This window comes from Equus quagga, unplaced genomic scaffold, assembly GCF_021613505.1.
Source record: "Equus quagga isolate Etosha38 unplaced genomic scaffold, UCLA_HA_Equagga_1.0 153_RagTag, whole genome shotgun sequence".
In the NCBI taxonomy this organism is placed as follows: domain Eukaryota; kingdom Metazoa; phylum Chordata; class Mammalia; order Perissodactyla; family Equidae; genus Equus; species Equus quagga.
The window spans coordinates 939,413-956,058 of NW_025796915.1; the positions used below are offsets into that span (position 1 = coordinate 939,413).

The 16,646-nt window shown below is 36.0% G+C and overlaps 1 protein-coding gene across 9 annotated transcripts in view; it reads right to left on the reverse strand.

Annotated features, from left to right (window-relative positions):
* LOC124233076 (inactive tyrosine-protein kinase PEAK1-like) overlaps positions 1-16,646 on the reverse strand; it is a 294,861-nt gene that overhangs the window by 122,417 nt on the left and 155,798 nt on the right. The window contains exon 3 of one of the 9 annotated variants that reach the window (XM_046650166.1): positions 11,603-11,713. The exons of the other annotated variants lie outside the window; for them this stretch is intronic. The gene's annotated coding sequence lies outside the window, so the exon portion shown is untranslated. The remainder of the gene's footprint in view (positions 1-11,602; positions 11,714-16,646) is intronic. 9 annotated transcript variants of the gene reach the window in all.

A 16,646-nucleotide genomic window follows, 5' to 3' on the forward strand; every position in this document is an offset into this window, starting at 1 on the left:
TGACTGTATTCATTTAAAATGTATTACCACAAGTCTTAACTGGGGACTTATCACTGTGAGACGCTGTTCTTTCCATATATTTACTTTGCCATTTTGAGATAACTATTTCACAAGTTTTCTTGTCTCCTCCAATCTCCAACATCCCTTTCCCACGTTACTTACTACTGATGACCTTGCTCCATACTTGCGTGGGAAAATAGATCTAATCAGATGAATTTTATTTCATTTTCCCACTAATTCTACCAACCTAATGACATCTGATTTCATACACTTTACCTTCACTACCCTGACAATGGAAGAAGTCTTTATGTCCCTCTTTAAGGCCAATCCTTCTACTCGTGACCAAGATCTCGTCTACTTGGACTTCTCAAGGACTGTTCCTGCAATATCTCTTTTCTGCATCATCAATTTCTCCTTTCTGTATAATTCCCACTGGCATATGAAGGTGCCTTAATCTCATTCATCTTAAAAAAAAACAACTATGCCTTGCAGTCATGTCTCCCTCTAGGTGTGACTACATTCCTTCATTACCTTTCAGAAAAAAACTCCTCAAAGAGTACCTTTCACTGTCTCCCCACCCATTTTCTCCTCACCCAATACCATTCAGGTTTTTGTTCTCACTGCTTCACTGAAACACTGCTAATTAAGGTCACCAAAAACTCTATTTCCCTGAAGGCCAATGACCAATTCTCTGTTCTCACCTTATCAAATCTTAAATTAGCATTTCATGTAGTTGACCACTCCCTCTTTCCTGGAATACTTCCTTCTCTAACTTTCGGGATACCTCACTCTTCTGGTTTTCTTCTCATTTCTTTGGCTAGCTCCTTCTCAGCTTGTTCTATTGGCTCCTCTGCTAGAACTCTCAAGGTTGGAGCGACCAAGAATATCCCTAAAAATTGCTTTTCCCCTCTTTATCTGTTCTCTTTTCCTAAGTGATTTTATCCAGTCCCATGACTCTGGAGACCATCTAATTTACATGCTTATTATTCTCAAATTTTATCTCTAGTCCATATTTGTCTTTTTGAACTCCAGTCTCTTTTATACAACTGCCTTCTTGACATCTCCACTTGGATATCTAAGAGGCATCTCACACTTAAAGTTAAAACAGAACTATTGACGTCCAGCCTCTCTACTTGAAAAGCCTTCTCTTCTCAGTAAATGGTTCACCATCCACTCACTTGCTCAATCAAAAACTAGCTGTCTTTTTTTTCTCACTCTCTGCCCTCTCTCTTCCAATTCAATCCATCTGTTTAAGTCTTGCTAGCTCTACCTCCAATATATCTCTCAAACCTGGCCAAGTTAAGCTAAGAGTAAGTCCCTTTTAAGTGTCTGATGCCAGCTTCTGTGCAGTGTCAACTCTACTTCCATGCCTCTCGTCCCTGCCTTCTCCTCGTCAAACCTACATTCACCAGCCTAGTTGAAAGTCCTCATTTTCTCATTTAAAAAGCTGCCTTAGACATCTAACTAGTCTTCCTGCCTCAAATCTCTTTTTTTAAAATTACTTTTTACTGAGTTGATAGGTTACAATCTTGTGAAATTGCAGTTGTACATTATTGTCTGTCAGTCGTGTTGTAGGTGCACCCTTTGACCCTTTGTGCATACCTCCCACCCCATCTTTCTCCTGGTAGCCACTAACCTGGTCTCTTTGTCCACATATTTAAATTCCTCATATAAGTGGAGTCAGACAGAGATTGTCCTTCTCTAACTGGCTTATTTCACTCATCACAATTCCCTCAAGGTCCATCCATGTGGTTGCAAATGGGACGATTTTGTTCTGTTTTATGGCTTAGTAGAATTCCATTGTATATATATACCATATCTTCTTTATCTTAATCATCTGGTGATGGGCACTTAGGTTGCTTCCATGTCTTGGCTATGGTAAATAATGTTGCAATGAACATAAAGGCGCACAGGACTTTTGGAATTGCTGACTTCAAGCTCTTTGGATAGATATCCAGTAGTGGGACAGCTGGGTCATACGGTAGTTCTATTTTTAACTTTTTGAGGAATCTCCATACTGTTTTCCATATTGGCTACACCAGTTTGCATTCCTACCAGCAATGCATGAGGGTTCCTTTTTCTCCACAACCTCTCCAACATTTGTTACTTTTTGTTTTGGTTATTTTTGTCATTCTAATGGGTGTAAGGTGATATCTTAGTGTAGTTTTGATTTGCATTTCCCTGATGCACAGCAATGATGAACATCTTTTCATGTGCCTAGTGGCCATCCGTATATCTTCTTTGGAGAAATGTCTGTTCATGTCTCCTGCTCATTTTTTGATCGGGTTGTTTGATTTTTTATTGTTGAATTGTGTAAGTTCTTTATATATTATGGATATTAAGCCTTTGCCAGATGTATTACATGCAAATATTGTTTCCCAGTTAGTGGCTTGGTTTTTTTATTTCAATCCTGTTTTACTTTGCCTTGAAGAAGCTCTTTAGTCTGATGAAGTCCCATTTGTTTATTCTTTCTATTGTTTCCCTTGTCTGAGAAGACATGGTGTCTGAAAAGATCCTTTTAATACTGATGTCAAAGAGTGTACTGCCTACATTTTCTTCTAGAAGCCTTATGGTTTCAGGTCTCAGCTTTAGGTCTTTGATCCATTTTGAGTTTATTTTGGTGAATGGTGAAGAAGAATGGTCAATTTTCATTCTTTTACATGTGGCTTTCCAGTTTTCCCAGCACCATTTGTTGAAAAGACTTTCTTTTCTCCATTGTATGCCCTCAGCTCCTTTGTCGAAGAGTAGCTGTCCATAGATGTGTGGTTTTATTTCTGGGCTTTCAATTCTGTTCCATTGATCTGTGCACCTGTTTTTGTACCAGTACCATGCTGTTTTGATTACTATAGCTTTGTAGTATGATTTGAAGTCAGGGATTGTGATGCCTCCAGCTGTGTTCCTTTTTCTGAGGATTGACTGCTTGAGCTATTCGGGGTCCTTTGTTGCCCCATATGAATTTTAGGATTCTTTGTTCTATTTCTGTAAAGAATGTCATTGGGATTCTGAGTCAGATGGCGCTGAATCTGTAGATTGCTTTAGGTAGAATGGACATTTTAACTATGTTTATTCTTCCAATCCATGTACATGGAATGTCTTTCCATCTCTTTATGTCATCATCCATTTCTTTCAGAAAAGCCTTGTCATTTTCATTGTATAAGTCTTTCACTTCCTTAGTTAAATTCACCCCAAGGTATTTTATTCTTTTTGTTGCAATTGTGCATGGTATTGTGTTCTTGAGTTCTTTTTCTGTTAGTTCGTTATTAGAGAATAGAAATGCTACAGATTTATGTAAATTGATTTTATACCCTGCAACTTTGCTGTAGTTGTTGATTATTTCTAAAACTTTTCCAATGGATTCTTTGGGGTTTTCTATATATAAGAACATGTCATCTGCAAACAGCGAGAGTTTCACTTCTTCCCTCCCTATTTGGATTCCTTTTATTTCTTTTTCTTGCCTAATTGCTCTGGCCTAAGTCTCCAGTACTATGTTAAATAAGAGTGGTGACAGAAGGCATCCTTGTCTCGTTCCTGTTTTCAGGAGGATGGCACTCAGTTTTTGCCCATTGAGTATGATGTTGGCTGTGGGTTTGTCATATATGGCCTTTATTATGTTGAGGCAGTTCCCTCCTATCCCCATTTTGTTCAGAGTTTGTATCATAAATGGCTGTTGGATCTTGTCAAATGCTTTCTCTGCATCTATTGAGATGATCATGTGGTTTTTATTCCTCAGTTTGGTGATGTGGTGTATCATGTTGATTGATTTGCGGATGTTGAACCATCCCTGTGTCCCTGGTATGCATCCCACTTGATCACGATGTATGATCCTTTTGATGAATTGCTGAATTCAGGTTGCCAAAATTTTGTTGAAAATTTTTGCATCTATGTTCATCAGCGATATTGGCCTGTAGTTCTCCTTTTTCGTCTTTTTCGTGCTGTCCTTGTTCGGCTTTGGTATCAGCATGATGTTGGCCTCGTAGAATGTGTTAGGACATGTTGCATCCTCCCTAATTTTTTGGAATAGCTTGAAAAGGATAGGTATTTAATCCTCTCTGAAAGTTTGGTAGAATTCCCCAGGAAAGTCATCTGGTCCTGGGGTTTTATTCTTTGGGATGCTTTTGATTGCTGTTTCAATCTCTTTCCTTGTGATTAGTCTGTTCAAATTGTCTGCTTCTTCTTGAGTGAGCTTTGGGAGATTGTAGGAGTCCAAGAATTTATCCATTTCCTCTAGGTTATCCATTTTGCTGGCATAGAGTTTTTCAAAATATTCTCTTATAATCCATTGTATTTCTGTGGAGTCTATTGTTATTTCTCCTCTTTCATTTCTGATTTTGTTTATTTGACCTTTCTCTCTTTTTTTCTTTGTAAGTCTCGCTAGGGGTTTGTCAATTTTATTTATCTTCTCAAAGAAAACACCTCTTTGTTTCATTGATCCTTTCTCCTGCCTTTTTTGTTTCAATAGCATTTATTTCTGCTCTTTTATTATTTCGCTCCTTCTGCTGACTTTGGGCCTTGTTTGCTCTTCTTTTTCTAATTCAGTTAGGTGTAGTTTAAGATTGCTTATTTGGGATTTTTGTTGTTTGTTAAGATGTGCCTGCATCGCGATGAATTCTCCTCTTAATACAGCTTTTGCTGTATCCCATATGAGTTGGAATGGCATGTTATCATTTTCATTTGTCTCCAGGTATTTTTTTATTTCTTCTTTAATTTCTTCAATGATCCATTGCTTGTTCAATAGCAGATGGTTTAGTCTCCACATCCTTGTGCCTTGCTCAGGTTTTTCATTTTAATTAATTTCTAGCTTTATAGCTTATGATCGGAGAAGATGCTTGTTATTATTTCAATTTGTTAAAATTTGTAGAGGCTTGCATTGTTTCCCAACATATGGTCTGTTCTTCAGAATATTCCATGCACAGTTAAGAAGAACGCATATTCTGCTGTTTTTGGATGGAGTGTTCTATATATGTCTATTAAGTCCAACTGTTTTAGCATTTTCTTTAGCTCCACTGTTTCCTTATTGATTTTCTGCCTGGATGATCTGTCCATTGATGTGAGTGGGGTGTTGAGGTCCCCTGCTATTATTGTGTCATTTTTGATATCTTCTTTTAGGTTTGTTAATAGCTGCTTTATGAAGTTTGGTGCTCCTGTGTTGGGTGCATAGATATATATAAGCATTATTTCTTCTTGATGAAGTGTCCCTTTGATCATTATATATTGGCCCTCTATGTCTCTCTTTATCTGCCTTATCTTGAAGTCTGTTTTGTTTGATATAAGTATTGCCACACCTGCTTTCTTTTGTTTGCTATTAGCTTGGAGTATTGTCTTCCACCCCTTCACTCTGAGCCTGTGTTTGTCCTTGGGGCTGAGATGTGTTTCCTGGAGGCAACAAATTGTTGGATCTTGTTCTTTAACCCATTTTGCCACTCTGTGTCTTTTTATTGGAGAGTTCAATCTGTTTACATTGAGGGTGAGTACTGACGCATGAGAGCTTAATGCTGTCATTCTGTTGCTCGTTTTCCAGTTTTCCTGTGTTTCCTGTGTTTCTTGTCCTGTGTGTTTTAGTCTACCCATTGAATTCTGCAATTTCTTATGCTGGGTTTCTTAGATTGTCCTTATTTATGTTTTGTGTCTCTGTTCTGTTTTTTAGTTTAATGGCTACCCTGAAGTTCGTATTCAGAATCTCATGTATAACATAGTCCATTTTCTGGTGGTCTCTTACTTCCTTAGCCTAGACTGTTTCAGTCCCTTTCCCACTCCCCTCCTAAATTATTACTTTCATCTCTTATTCCAACTTGTGTTGTGAGTTTGTGGTTAGAGTGATAAGATTGTCTTTGCTTTGGTGATTTCCTTCCCTTTATCCTAATGCTATAGTTGAATATTTGCTATCCTATTTCAATTCTAGCTATTTGTCTCCCTAATCTATGTTTTGTGACTCCTTTCTCCCTTTTTTTCTTATTTCAGGTATGAGAGCCTTCTTGAGGATTTCTTGTAGTGGAGGTCTTGTGAATAAAAATTCCCTTAGCTTTTGTTTGTCTGGAAAAGATTTAATTTCTCCCTCATATCTGAAGGATATTTTTGCTGGATAAAGTATTCTTGGCTGAAGATTTTTATCCTTTAAAGTTTTGAATGTGTCACTCCAATCTCTCCTACCTTGTAAGGTTTCTGTAGAGAAATCTGATGAAAGTCTGATGGGGCTTCCTTTGTAGGTTATTTTCTTCTGCCTTGCTGCCCTGAGTATTCTTTCTTTATCATTCATTTTTGTGATTTTTACTACTATATGCCTTGCAGTAGGTCTTATTACATTGACAAATCTAGGAGATTTGAAAGCTTCCTCCACACACATTTCTCTCTCAATCCCTTGATTTGGGAAGGTCTCTTCCATTATTTCACTGAGCTCCATTTTCCTTTTCCACACCCTCAGGAACTCCCATGATTCTTAAGTTGCATTTTCTCATTGAGTCAGCTATTTCTCGGAGATTTTCTCCATTTTTCTTAATTCTTAGTTCTGTTTCTTCCTCTGTCCAGAGCCATGCAGCCTGTCTATCTTCGATTATGCTAATTTGCTCCTCTATGGTGTCTATATGGGCATTGAGGGCATCCATATTCTGTTGTATCTGATCCACTGTATTTTTCATCTCTAGTATTTCTGATTGATTCTTCTTTATAGTTTCAATGTCTTTTGTGAAGTAACTCCAGAACTCATTGACTTGTTTCTCTGTATTTCCCTTTACCTCATTGAGTATTTTGATGATAGCTATTTTGAACTCATCTTCACTTAGTTTACCTATTTCCAAGTCCTTAGGACATACTTCTGTGTTTTTATTGTTTTTCTTGTGGAATGCAGCTTTTATAAATTGCTGGATGGTAGAGGAGTGGCTTTTGCCCATGATGCTATTATTTGGTTGCAGTTACAGCCTGTCCCCAGTAGATGGGGGTTGAGATCTGGGCGTTCTGACCCCTCCGCCTTCAGCCATGATGGTGGCAGGCAGGGGAGGAGGGGCAGTTTCTCTTGCGTGCTGACCTGGATTCAGATCAGCGGTCGCTCTCTGGTCTCCCGGGGTCCTGGCTTGATGGGGTTGCCCCACACGAAAGCTTTCCCCTGTTAGAGGGTTTCCACTGCACAGGCAGTGAGAGTCCTGGATGAACCCGGATGTGCAGCCCCTCCCCCACTCCTTCCCGCACCCGCGGCAGTGATCCCAGTTTCCAGCAGAGGGAACAAAGTTCTCTCTTACCCTGTTCCAGCTCCTTCAAGGGCGGCTCCAGCCTCTCTGCCCTCTGTCGTTTGGCTGCTGTGGGTCTCTGATGATTTCTGTTATTAGGATTTTTTTTTTGGTTGGAAAGCAGTTGCTCTTTTTGGTTGTAATTTGGAGGGGAGAGAGTCCCGGGTGAGCTCACGCTGCCATGTTGCTGACGTCACTCTCAAATCTCTCTCTTTCTAAGCTACTCTTTACATTATTATTAGTCACTGCTCAAAAACCTAACCCCCTTGTTAGGGTATTCAAAACTCTTCATGATTTTAACTCAACTTATTTTTCCAGTCCTATCTCTCAGTGCATTCCCTTCAACCACCATCTAATTATGAAGGACTACGTAACCATTTCCCAGAAATGACGTGTATTGACCTACCTCTAAGCCTCCAGGCTATTCCTTCACCCTAGGAACAATCTTGGAGTACAAAGAACACTGCTCTGGCATTAGGAGAACTGGGTAAAACTTCCAACTCTGCCATGTGTCCTCTCTGAGTTCTATTCCTCATAGGTAAAACAGGACAAAGTACAGCCTCAGGATTAAATAAGAACGTATTTCAGAGTTCCTTATGAGTTCTACCAGGTACACAAAATACTGCCAAATTCCTCTAGATAATGGCTTTACAATTTTACAACGCTACAAATACTTAGAGAGTATCCATTTCTTCACATACTTGCTACCACTGAAATATCAACTTTAAAAATTTTTGCCAATCTGGTAGATTAAAACAATTTTACTGTCTTTAAAATTAGTATTTCCCTGACTATTAGTGAGATTGAAAATCTTTCTCAATGTTTATTGGCTATTTTCTTTTCTTTGAATTCCCTGCTCATATTCTTTGCCCATTTTCTTATTTCCTCCTCCCTTTTTCTTATTATGCATATAAATACTTGCTCTATTTTATCCATTGAAAATACGTTTTAATTCTGGTACTTATCCTTTTAATTTTTTAAAGTGCCAATTGTCATAAAGAAATTTTTGTTTTGATATATCTAAACTTAATCTTTTTAAATATGGCTTTTGAAGACCTTCCTTACTTCATGGTCATAAACACTTTCTCCTAACGTTTGCAAAATGTTTCTTATATTTAGATTTCTATTACATTTAGAATTTATTTTTTTGAATGGAGTGAAGAATTTAATATATCTTTCTAAGTGCATACCTTTCATTGAATAGTCCATTCTTTAAATATTGATTTAAAATACATTTATTGTACACTTAAATTGGGAGATATACACGGGTCTGTCTCAGAATCTTTACTCTGTTATTGATGCAGTTGTCTTACCCTATGCCAGAATCACACTGTTGCATTTTATTGAATGCTTTTTGCAGGCATTATTGAGATAACTGCACATATTTCTCCTCTAATAACCAACAAAGTAAATTACACAAATAGATTTTATAATGCTGAACAATCCTTGCATTCTTGGGATAAATTCTATGTAAATAATACATTGGTGAATTCAATTTGCTAATATTTTATTTATGATTTTTCTTTTTTAAAAATTTTATTTTTTCTACACAAACCCCCCATTACACAGTTGTATACTCTTTGTTGTGGGTCCTTCTAGTTGTGGCATGTGGGACACTGCCTCAGCGTGGTTTGATGAGCAGTGCCATGTCCGCACCCAGGATTTGAACCAACGAAACACTGGGCCGCCTGCACCAGAGTGTGCAAACTTAACCACTTGGCCATGGGGCCAGCCCCATATTTATGATTTTTTAGTACTATCTCCAGAAGTGAGACAGCCTTGTAGTTTTCTTTTTTTCTTTTCTATGTCCCTCTTTGGTTTGAGTATTAGTGTTATATTAGCATCATAAACCAGTTGGGTAGGATCCTATCTTTTGTATACAACATGCAAGTTTACATAAGATTTCTTTTAAAGCTTCCTAGAACTCACCTATAAAACCTTGGCCATTGTAGGGACAAATCTTTAAACTTATTCTCAATTTCTTCTTATTAAGTTAATCAAAGGTCTTTACCTCTTCTTGTGACAATTTGAATAAATCTTATATTTCTGAAAATTACCCACTGAACCTAGGCTTTCATATTTTATTATTATAAACTTGTACATAGAGTTCTTATAACTATACAAATTTCTGTATCTTTAGTTATGCTTCCTTTTTAATTTCTAATATTGATTAGTATCTTTTCTTTCTTTTTCAGACTTGCTAAGATTTTTTTTAATCAATCAACACTGCTGTTGGATTTCTGCTTTTATCCTTATTAATTTGGACCTTTATTTTCTTTGAATTATTTTATCATTCCTTTTGAAAATTTTTAACTCAATTATTTAATTCTTTTATTTAAGCAAATAATTTTTATACAGTGAAACATGCTTCCATAAAAATTTTAAGCAATACAAAGAGTACAAAATAGCAAGCAACAAGCCAACCAATAACCCATTACCCAGAAAGAAAAAGTGTTAACATTAGTTGAATATCATTCCACACATCTCTCTAAGCATATATGAAGGTAAACGGATAACTCCATGTCTCTAGATTTACATTTTTCCTTCCAATTCTTTGTCCTTCCTTTTAAACTGTTCTTAACTTCAAAAAGACCTAAAATTTTCCTTTTTTCAGTGAATGCAGTGTCATCCTGCATGTCTCTGAGGATAACATATTTATTCTAAACTTCTGTTTTGCTGTCTCTATTAACTCTGATTCTTTGGGTTTTTTCTTTTGTATAGTTTGGTACCCTCCTTTATAGTATTAGTTTCTTGAAATAGTTTGTGATTTGGGGCTGTGAATTCATCTTTGTTTAGGCTTTAGAGATATCTTATTAGTCTGTGACTGATGTATGTGATTAAAGAACTATTGTCTTTAAAGGAGGGGCAAAATTTTCCAGTGGGTAATGAATATGGGGAATATTTTGGTGGTACCTATCCTTTCTGGATATTGACAACATCTGAGTACTGCTTTGGCTTTTAAAGGACCCACATGGCCTGGTTTTGTTTGACACACACCAAGGAGAAATGAAGGTGGGGAAAGGTAGATCCACATGGCTGCTTGTCCAGCAGACTAGACATAAAGCACCCCTATAGTCATTTATATCTTTCACAGTATTCCAGTCCTGTGCATGTTTTAGATTACGGTTCTTATTTGCATTCCAATCCCATTTTTAAGAGGTCCTTCATGGTTTCTGGCCAATTTTGCTCTTTTTCTTTCCTATTGCTGTTGTGTTTGATTGATACTGTATATTTTTGGGAGGGGGAGGAAAGGATTATTTTTAGGGATGTGAAGTAGCAAAGGGAGGCTTCAGCATGTTCTCAGTGTACCATCTTGCACTGGAAGTTTCAAACAGATATGTTTTGGCAGAGATAAACGGACAACGTTGTACATACTTTTAAAGGAAAATATGTTCTTTCACTATACTTTCCTTTCTATTGAAGTATGATCTTATAATAGTAAGCACAGGGTGTTATCCTGTGGTTTATAACCCTAGATGCATATTATTAACCTAAGAGAGCTGCGAAAACATATTAAAGTCTAACCCCAGAAATCCTGTTTTAACTGAACTGAAGTGAGAACCACTGGCATAGTGGAAAAACTACAGGCTTAAGGACCAGACAAATCTGAGCTCAAATCACTACTGTGCACTGTGACTTTAGGCAAGAAACAATTTTTTGAGCCTTTGTTTCATCTGTAAATTGGGTTTACAAGATTGTGGTGAAGATTAGAGATAATGTAAGAAGCAAGACTAACATCAGGCACAGCAAATAGCAAATGCTTAATAATTGTTAGCTCTTCTAAAGCCATTTATAAGTAAGCAGACAAAAAAACATGGCATTAAAAAAGAGATCAAGTAAAACAGGACGTCCTTTCATAAAATCTTACAATGACTAAAATTTAATTCCAAATGTCACAAAATTGTTCATTGGAGTTGACAATCATTGCCAGATATTCCAAGCTGAGAGAGACTGTGGACTTTACAGAGTGTTCCTGTCACATTTCTTTGTATCCCCTGGGCTCTTTTAACATTCTTACTTCAGTGCATTTCATTTCAAAGGACAACTCTCTAGGCTATTACAAGGTTTCTGAGCCATTCTTCAATCCTACATTTCAATATCTGAGAGTAAAAACAGCTAATAATAATGTCAACCTGGTTATATGTTTCTATTTGCACTCATTCAAATATTTTGTGAGAAATAGATGGGCATTTTGAAGTTGCAGGAAATGAGCAGAATAACTAGAAAGCTGTGGGACCCAGGAATTAAAGCAACTTTAGTGTCCCTGATGCATGAAACAATCTAATCCTAATTATAGCCAGCTGGAGACAGCTCCATTTTCAGGGATGCTAAGATCATTAGCCAAACACAATGATACCAATTTGCTGATAAGTAAATGTGCATACCTTTATCATTTGTATCATTCAGAAGAACAAGTATGCCACTTGCCATAACATAACTTCCTGAATTCTTTAAAAAGTTTAAACTCATGTCCAAATACAGCTACAATTATTCACCTATCGACAACAGAGAAAAATTATTTTCTTTCAGTTCTTCAAATTGTTTAAATGTTCATAAATTATTAATGTTCATATACATTACAAAATAGGTCTTAATTTTTCAAATCTTTACTATAAAAGTAGATCCACAGCAGTACTAACAGTCAAATTGATAATAACAACTTAATTTAGAGGCCTACACTAAACATTAAGAAGTCCTGACTCCTGCTGTACTCAATATACATTTACATGGTAAATTATCTGACATTGATTTTTAATATATGAGACTCCCTCAAAAACAAATTCTATGGCCAATAAGCACACAGAAGTGTTCAGAGTCACTAGTCATCAGTGAAAAGCAAATTAAAATTCCAACAAAATACCACTACAAACTGACTAGAATGGCTAAAATGATACATTGTAACAATACCAAATTCTGTAAAGGATGTGAAGTAACTGGAACCCTAATATCTTAAACGTAAGAGTGAAAAACACAATCAAGGACATTTATGCAAAACCAATAGCTAACATTATATTCAATGGTGAAAGACTGAAAGATTTCCCCCTAAGATCAAGAACAAGACAAGGATTCCCACTTTCACCACTGCTGTTCAACATTGTCCTGGACATTCTAGCCAGAGCAATTAGGCAAGAAAAAAATAAAAGCCATGCAAATTGAAAAGGAAGAAGTGAAATTATCTTTACTCACAGATCACATGATCTGATAGAAAGAAAATTCTAAAGAACACACACACGAAAAACTACTGGAGTTAATAAAAGAATGTAGCACAGTTGCAGGATACAAGATCAACACACAAAAATCAGTTGTATTTCTATACACTAAAAATGAACAAGTTGAAAATGAAATTAAGAGAACAATTCCATCTACAATAGCATCAAAAAGAATAAAATACTTAGGAATAAATTTAACCAAGGAGGTGCAAGACTGTACAATAACAACCACAAAACATTATTGAGAAAAATTAAAGGAAATCTAAATAAATGGAAAGACATCTCATGTTCACAGATTGGAAAACTTAATACGGTTAGGATGTCAACATTCCCCAAATTGATTTGGTGGTTCAATGCAATCCCTATCAAAATCTTAACTGCCCTTTATGTATAAATTGACAAGCTGACTGTAAAATTCATATGGATTCTCAAGGGACCCTGAATAACCAAGACAATCCTGAAAAAGAGAAACAAAGTTGGAAGACTCATACTCTTCAAATTCAAAACTTATTACAAAGCTACAGTAATCAAAACAGTGTGGTACTGCCATAAGGACAGACAAAGGGAATAGAATTGGGAGTCCAGAAATAAACCCAGCCATGGTCAACTCAGTTTTGACAAGGGTGCCAAGACCATTCAATGGGGAAAAGAATAGTCTCTTCAAAAAATAGTGCTGGTACAATTAATATCAACACGTAAAAGAATGAAGCTGGACCCCTACCTCATATTATATGCAAAAATTAATTCAAAATGCATCAATGACCCAAATGTAAGCCCTAAAACTATAAAATTTTTAGAAGAAAACAGAGGAAAACTTCATTATTTTGGACTTGGCAATTGATGCTTAGATATGACACCAAAAGCACAAGCAACAAAAGAAAATATACATATATTAGGCTCCATCAAAATTAAAAACTTTTGTGCATCAAAAGACACTTCTAAGAAAGTGAAAAGACAACCTACAGAATGGGAGAAAATATTTGGAAATCATGTATGTAATAAAAGGCTTGTATCCAGGATATATAAAGAAAGAACTCTCATAATTCAACAACAAAAAGACAAGTAACCCAATTTAAAAATGGGCAAAGGACTTGAATCCACTCCTCCAAAACAGACACAAAATGGCCAAAAAGCAAATGAAAAGGTGCTCAATGTCATCAGTCATAAGTAAAATGCAAATCAAAATCACAATGAGATACCACTTTAATCACTAAGATGGCCATAATCATAAGAACAAAAAATAACAAGGATTGGTGATGATGTGGGTCTCACACATTGCTGATGGGAATGTAAAATGGTATAGCCACTGTGGAAAACAGTGTGGCAGTTCCTCACAATGTTAAACATAGACTTACAATACAACCCAGCAATTCTACTGCTAGGTATATACCCCAAAGAACCAAAAAGAGGGACTCAACCAGATACTTGTATGTGAATGTTCATAGTGGCATTATTCACAACAGCCAAAAGGTGGAAGCAACTCAAGTGTCTACTGAAAGATGAATGGGTAAACAAAATGTGGTAAATACATATGATGAAATATCATTCAGCCATAAAAATGAACGAAGTACTGAAACACGGTACAACATGGATGAAACTCAAAAACATCATGCTAACTTAAGGAAGCCAGACACAAAAGGCCTCATGTTGTATGATTCCATTTATATGAAATATAGAGAACAGGTAAAACCATACAAATAGAAAGCAGAATAGGAGTTGACATAGGCTGGGGGAGCATGGGAATGGAGAATGACTGCTTAAAGGATAAGAGGTTTCCTTTTGGGGTGATGAAAATGTTTTGCAACTTGACAGAAGTGGTGGTTGCACAACATAGTGAAGGTACTAAATGCCATTGAATTGTGGCTTTAACACGGTTAACTTTATGTTAAGTCAATTTTATCTCAATAAAAATAAATAAATGATTAAGAAAAAATTCTGGTGCCTCTTACTAGCAAAGTTATTATAACTATTCTGGGTCTTGCTCAAAGAGGACACACGGCAAAAAAGATTCAGAAATTACAAGAAGCAAACGATTACAGTTGCATTACAAAAAATTATCTTTTATTTCACTTAGGAAAATATAAGACGAAATACCTTGAGGGATAAACAACCAGTAATCATAAATATTGTTCTGCTTAGTTTTCTATAGAATTACTGTTATAGAACTTTTGGTCGGACACACAATTTTTCTTGGCTCCAAAACTCCACTATAGGAAAAGTAAACAGTAAACAAGAGAGGAGACAATATCATTTGAGAGTTGTCAATGAAATTTTAGAAGCTGGAAAGTAGATGAACAGGTTCAAGTATTTGCTCAAATATCCCCTCCTCAATGAGTCCTATCCTTACCAACCTATTTAAAAAATTCAACCTCTACCCTGTCTACTACTTCCAATCTCACTATCATACTATACTTTTGCAGAGAGAAGATTACTAATGGGTAATGTAAGTTATTAGGTTTATTGTTGACATTTGTTTCCCCCCACTAGAATATATGCTCCATGAAGGTAGGTATTTTTGTCTGTTTTATTCCTTAATGAATCCCCAGTGCCTGTAACTGTGCTTAGCACATTATGAGTACTAAATAACTATCTGAGAGAATGAAGTAAATTAGCAGACCAAAGGAAACTAAACGCTAAGTGCCTGGGGAGGGAAGAGGAAGAGGAAGAAACCAGTAAGAATCATGTCATGTCTTAGGTCACAGAATTTGCAGGCAAGGACTTGTTGTAGGAATGAAAATAGGAGACTGCTTGAACGTTATTAATAACTCAGAGCCCAGAGACTCATAATATTCAAAATGCCCAGGATATTCAAAATTACTTGACATATGAAGAACCCCATGGGAAAAGACAATCAACAGATGCTAATGTTAAGATATCACAGGTATTTCTGACAAAGACATTAAAGTGGCTATTAAAAAAAAAACAACTTGAAAATGTAAGGGTAAAACCTCTTGAATCAAATGGAAAGCCAGAAAGTCCCAGCAAAGAAATGGAAGATATGAAGAACAACCAAATGGAAGTTTTGGAATTGAAAAATACATTTTAAATTTAAAAACTCACTAGGAGGGCTCCAAAGTAGATGATAAAGGAAATAGTCAGTGAACTTGAGGATAGTTCAATAGAAATTATACAATCTGAACAATAGAGAGAAATAAATTTGAGGAATAAAAAATGAAGAGAGCCTCAGGGACCTGTGGAAAAATAACCAAAGGTCTAGCATCGATGTTACTGGAGGCCCATGAGGAAAGGAAACAGATTATGGTGCTATTATGGTGCTAAAAAAATAGTGGAAGAAATGATGTCTGAAACTTCCCAAATTTGGTAAAAGACATAAACCTATGGATTAAAAAAGCTCAGTGAACTCAACAAAGGATAAGCTCAAAGAAATCCACACCAGGACATCATAATCAACTGGTGAAAACTAAAGACAGAAACACAGCTTGAAACCAATCAAAGAAAAACAATAGCCTTACAGAATTGATTTGAATGACTATAGATTTCTCATCAGGAATTGGGGAAGGCCAGTAGGAAGTGGCACAATATTTTAAAAGTGCTGAAAGAAAAGAACTGTCAACCATGAATTCTATATTCAACAAAAACGTACTTCAGGTATAAATGTCAAATAAAGAAACTTTAGATAAAGGAGAACAAGAGAAAAGGCTGCCAGCAGATACGCTATAAAAGAACTGCTTTTTCTGTTGTTCAGGCAAAGAGAAATGCTATCACAAGGAAATCTGGAAGATTAGGAATAAAGAATGAGAAAGAGAAATGATAAATACCTGGATAAACATAACAAACTATTTTTGTCTCAAGTTCTTTAAAATATGTTTGACAGCTGAAAGCAAAAAATTATAATATTGTCTGATATTTTCAATACACGGAGTATAATATATAAGGGAAACATAAAGAGGGAAAAGATAAAGCCAGTTATATGGTCATACAGCTTCTACATTTTACTTGAAGTGGTAAAATATTGAGTCTAAGTGGATATAAGAAGTTTAGTATGTACATTGTAATCCCTAGAGCATCCACCAAAAAATTTTTTTACAAAGACGTAGTAAAAAACACAATACATATATTAAATGGAATACCAAAAGATGTTCAAACAAGGCAGAGAAGGGAAAACGGAATGAAAAACAGAGGGAACCAACAGAAAATAAATGGCAGATGTAAATTCAAATATGTCAATTACATTAAATGCAAATAGTATAAACATGCC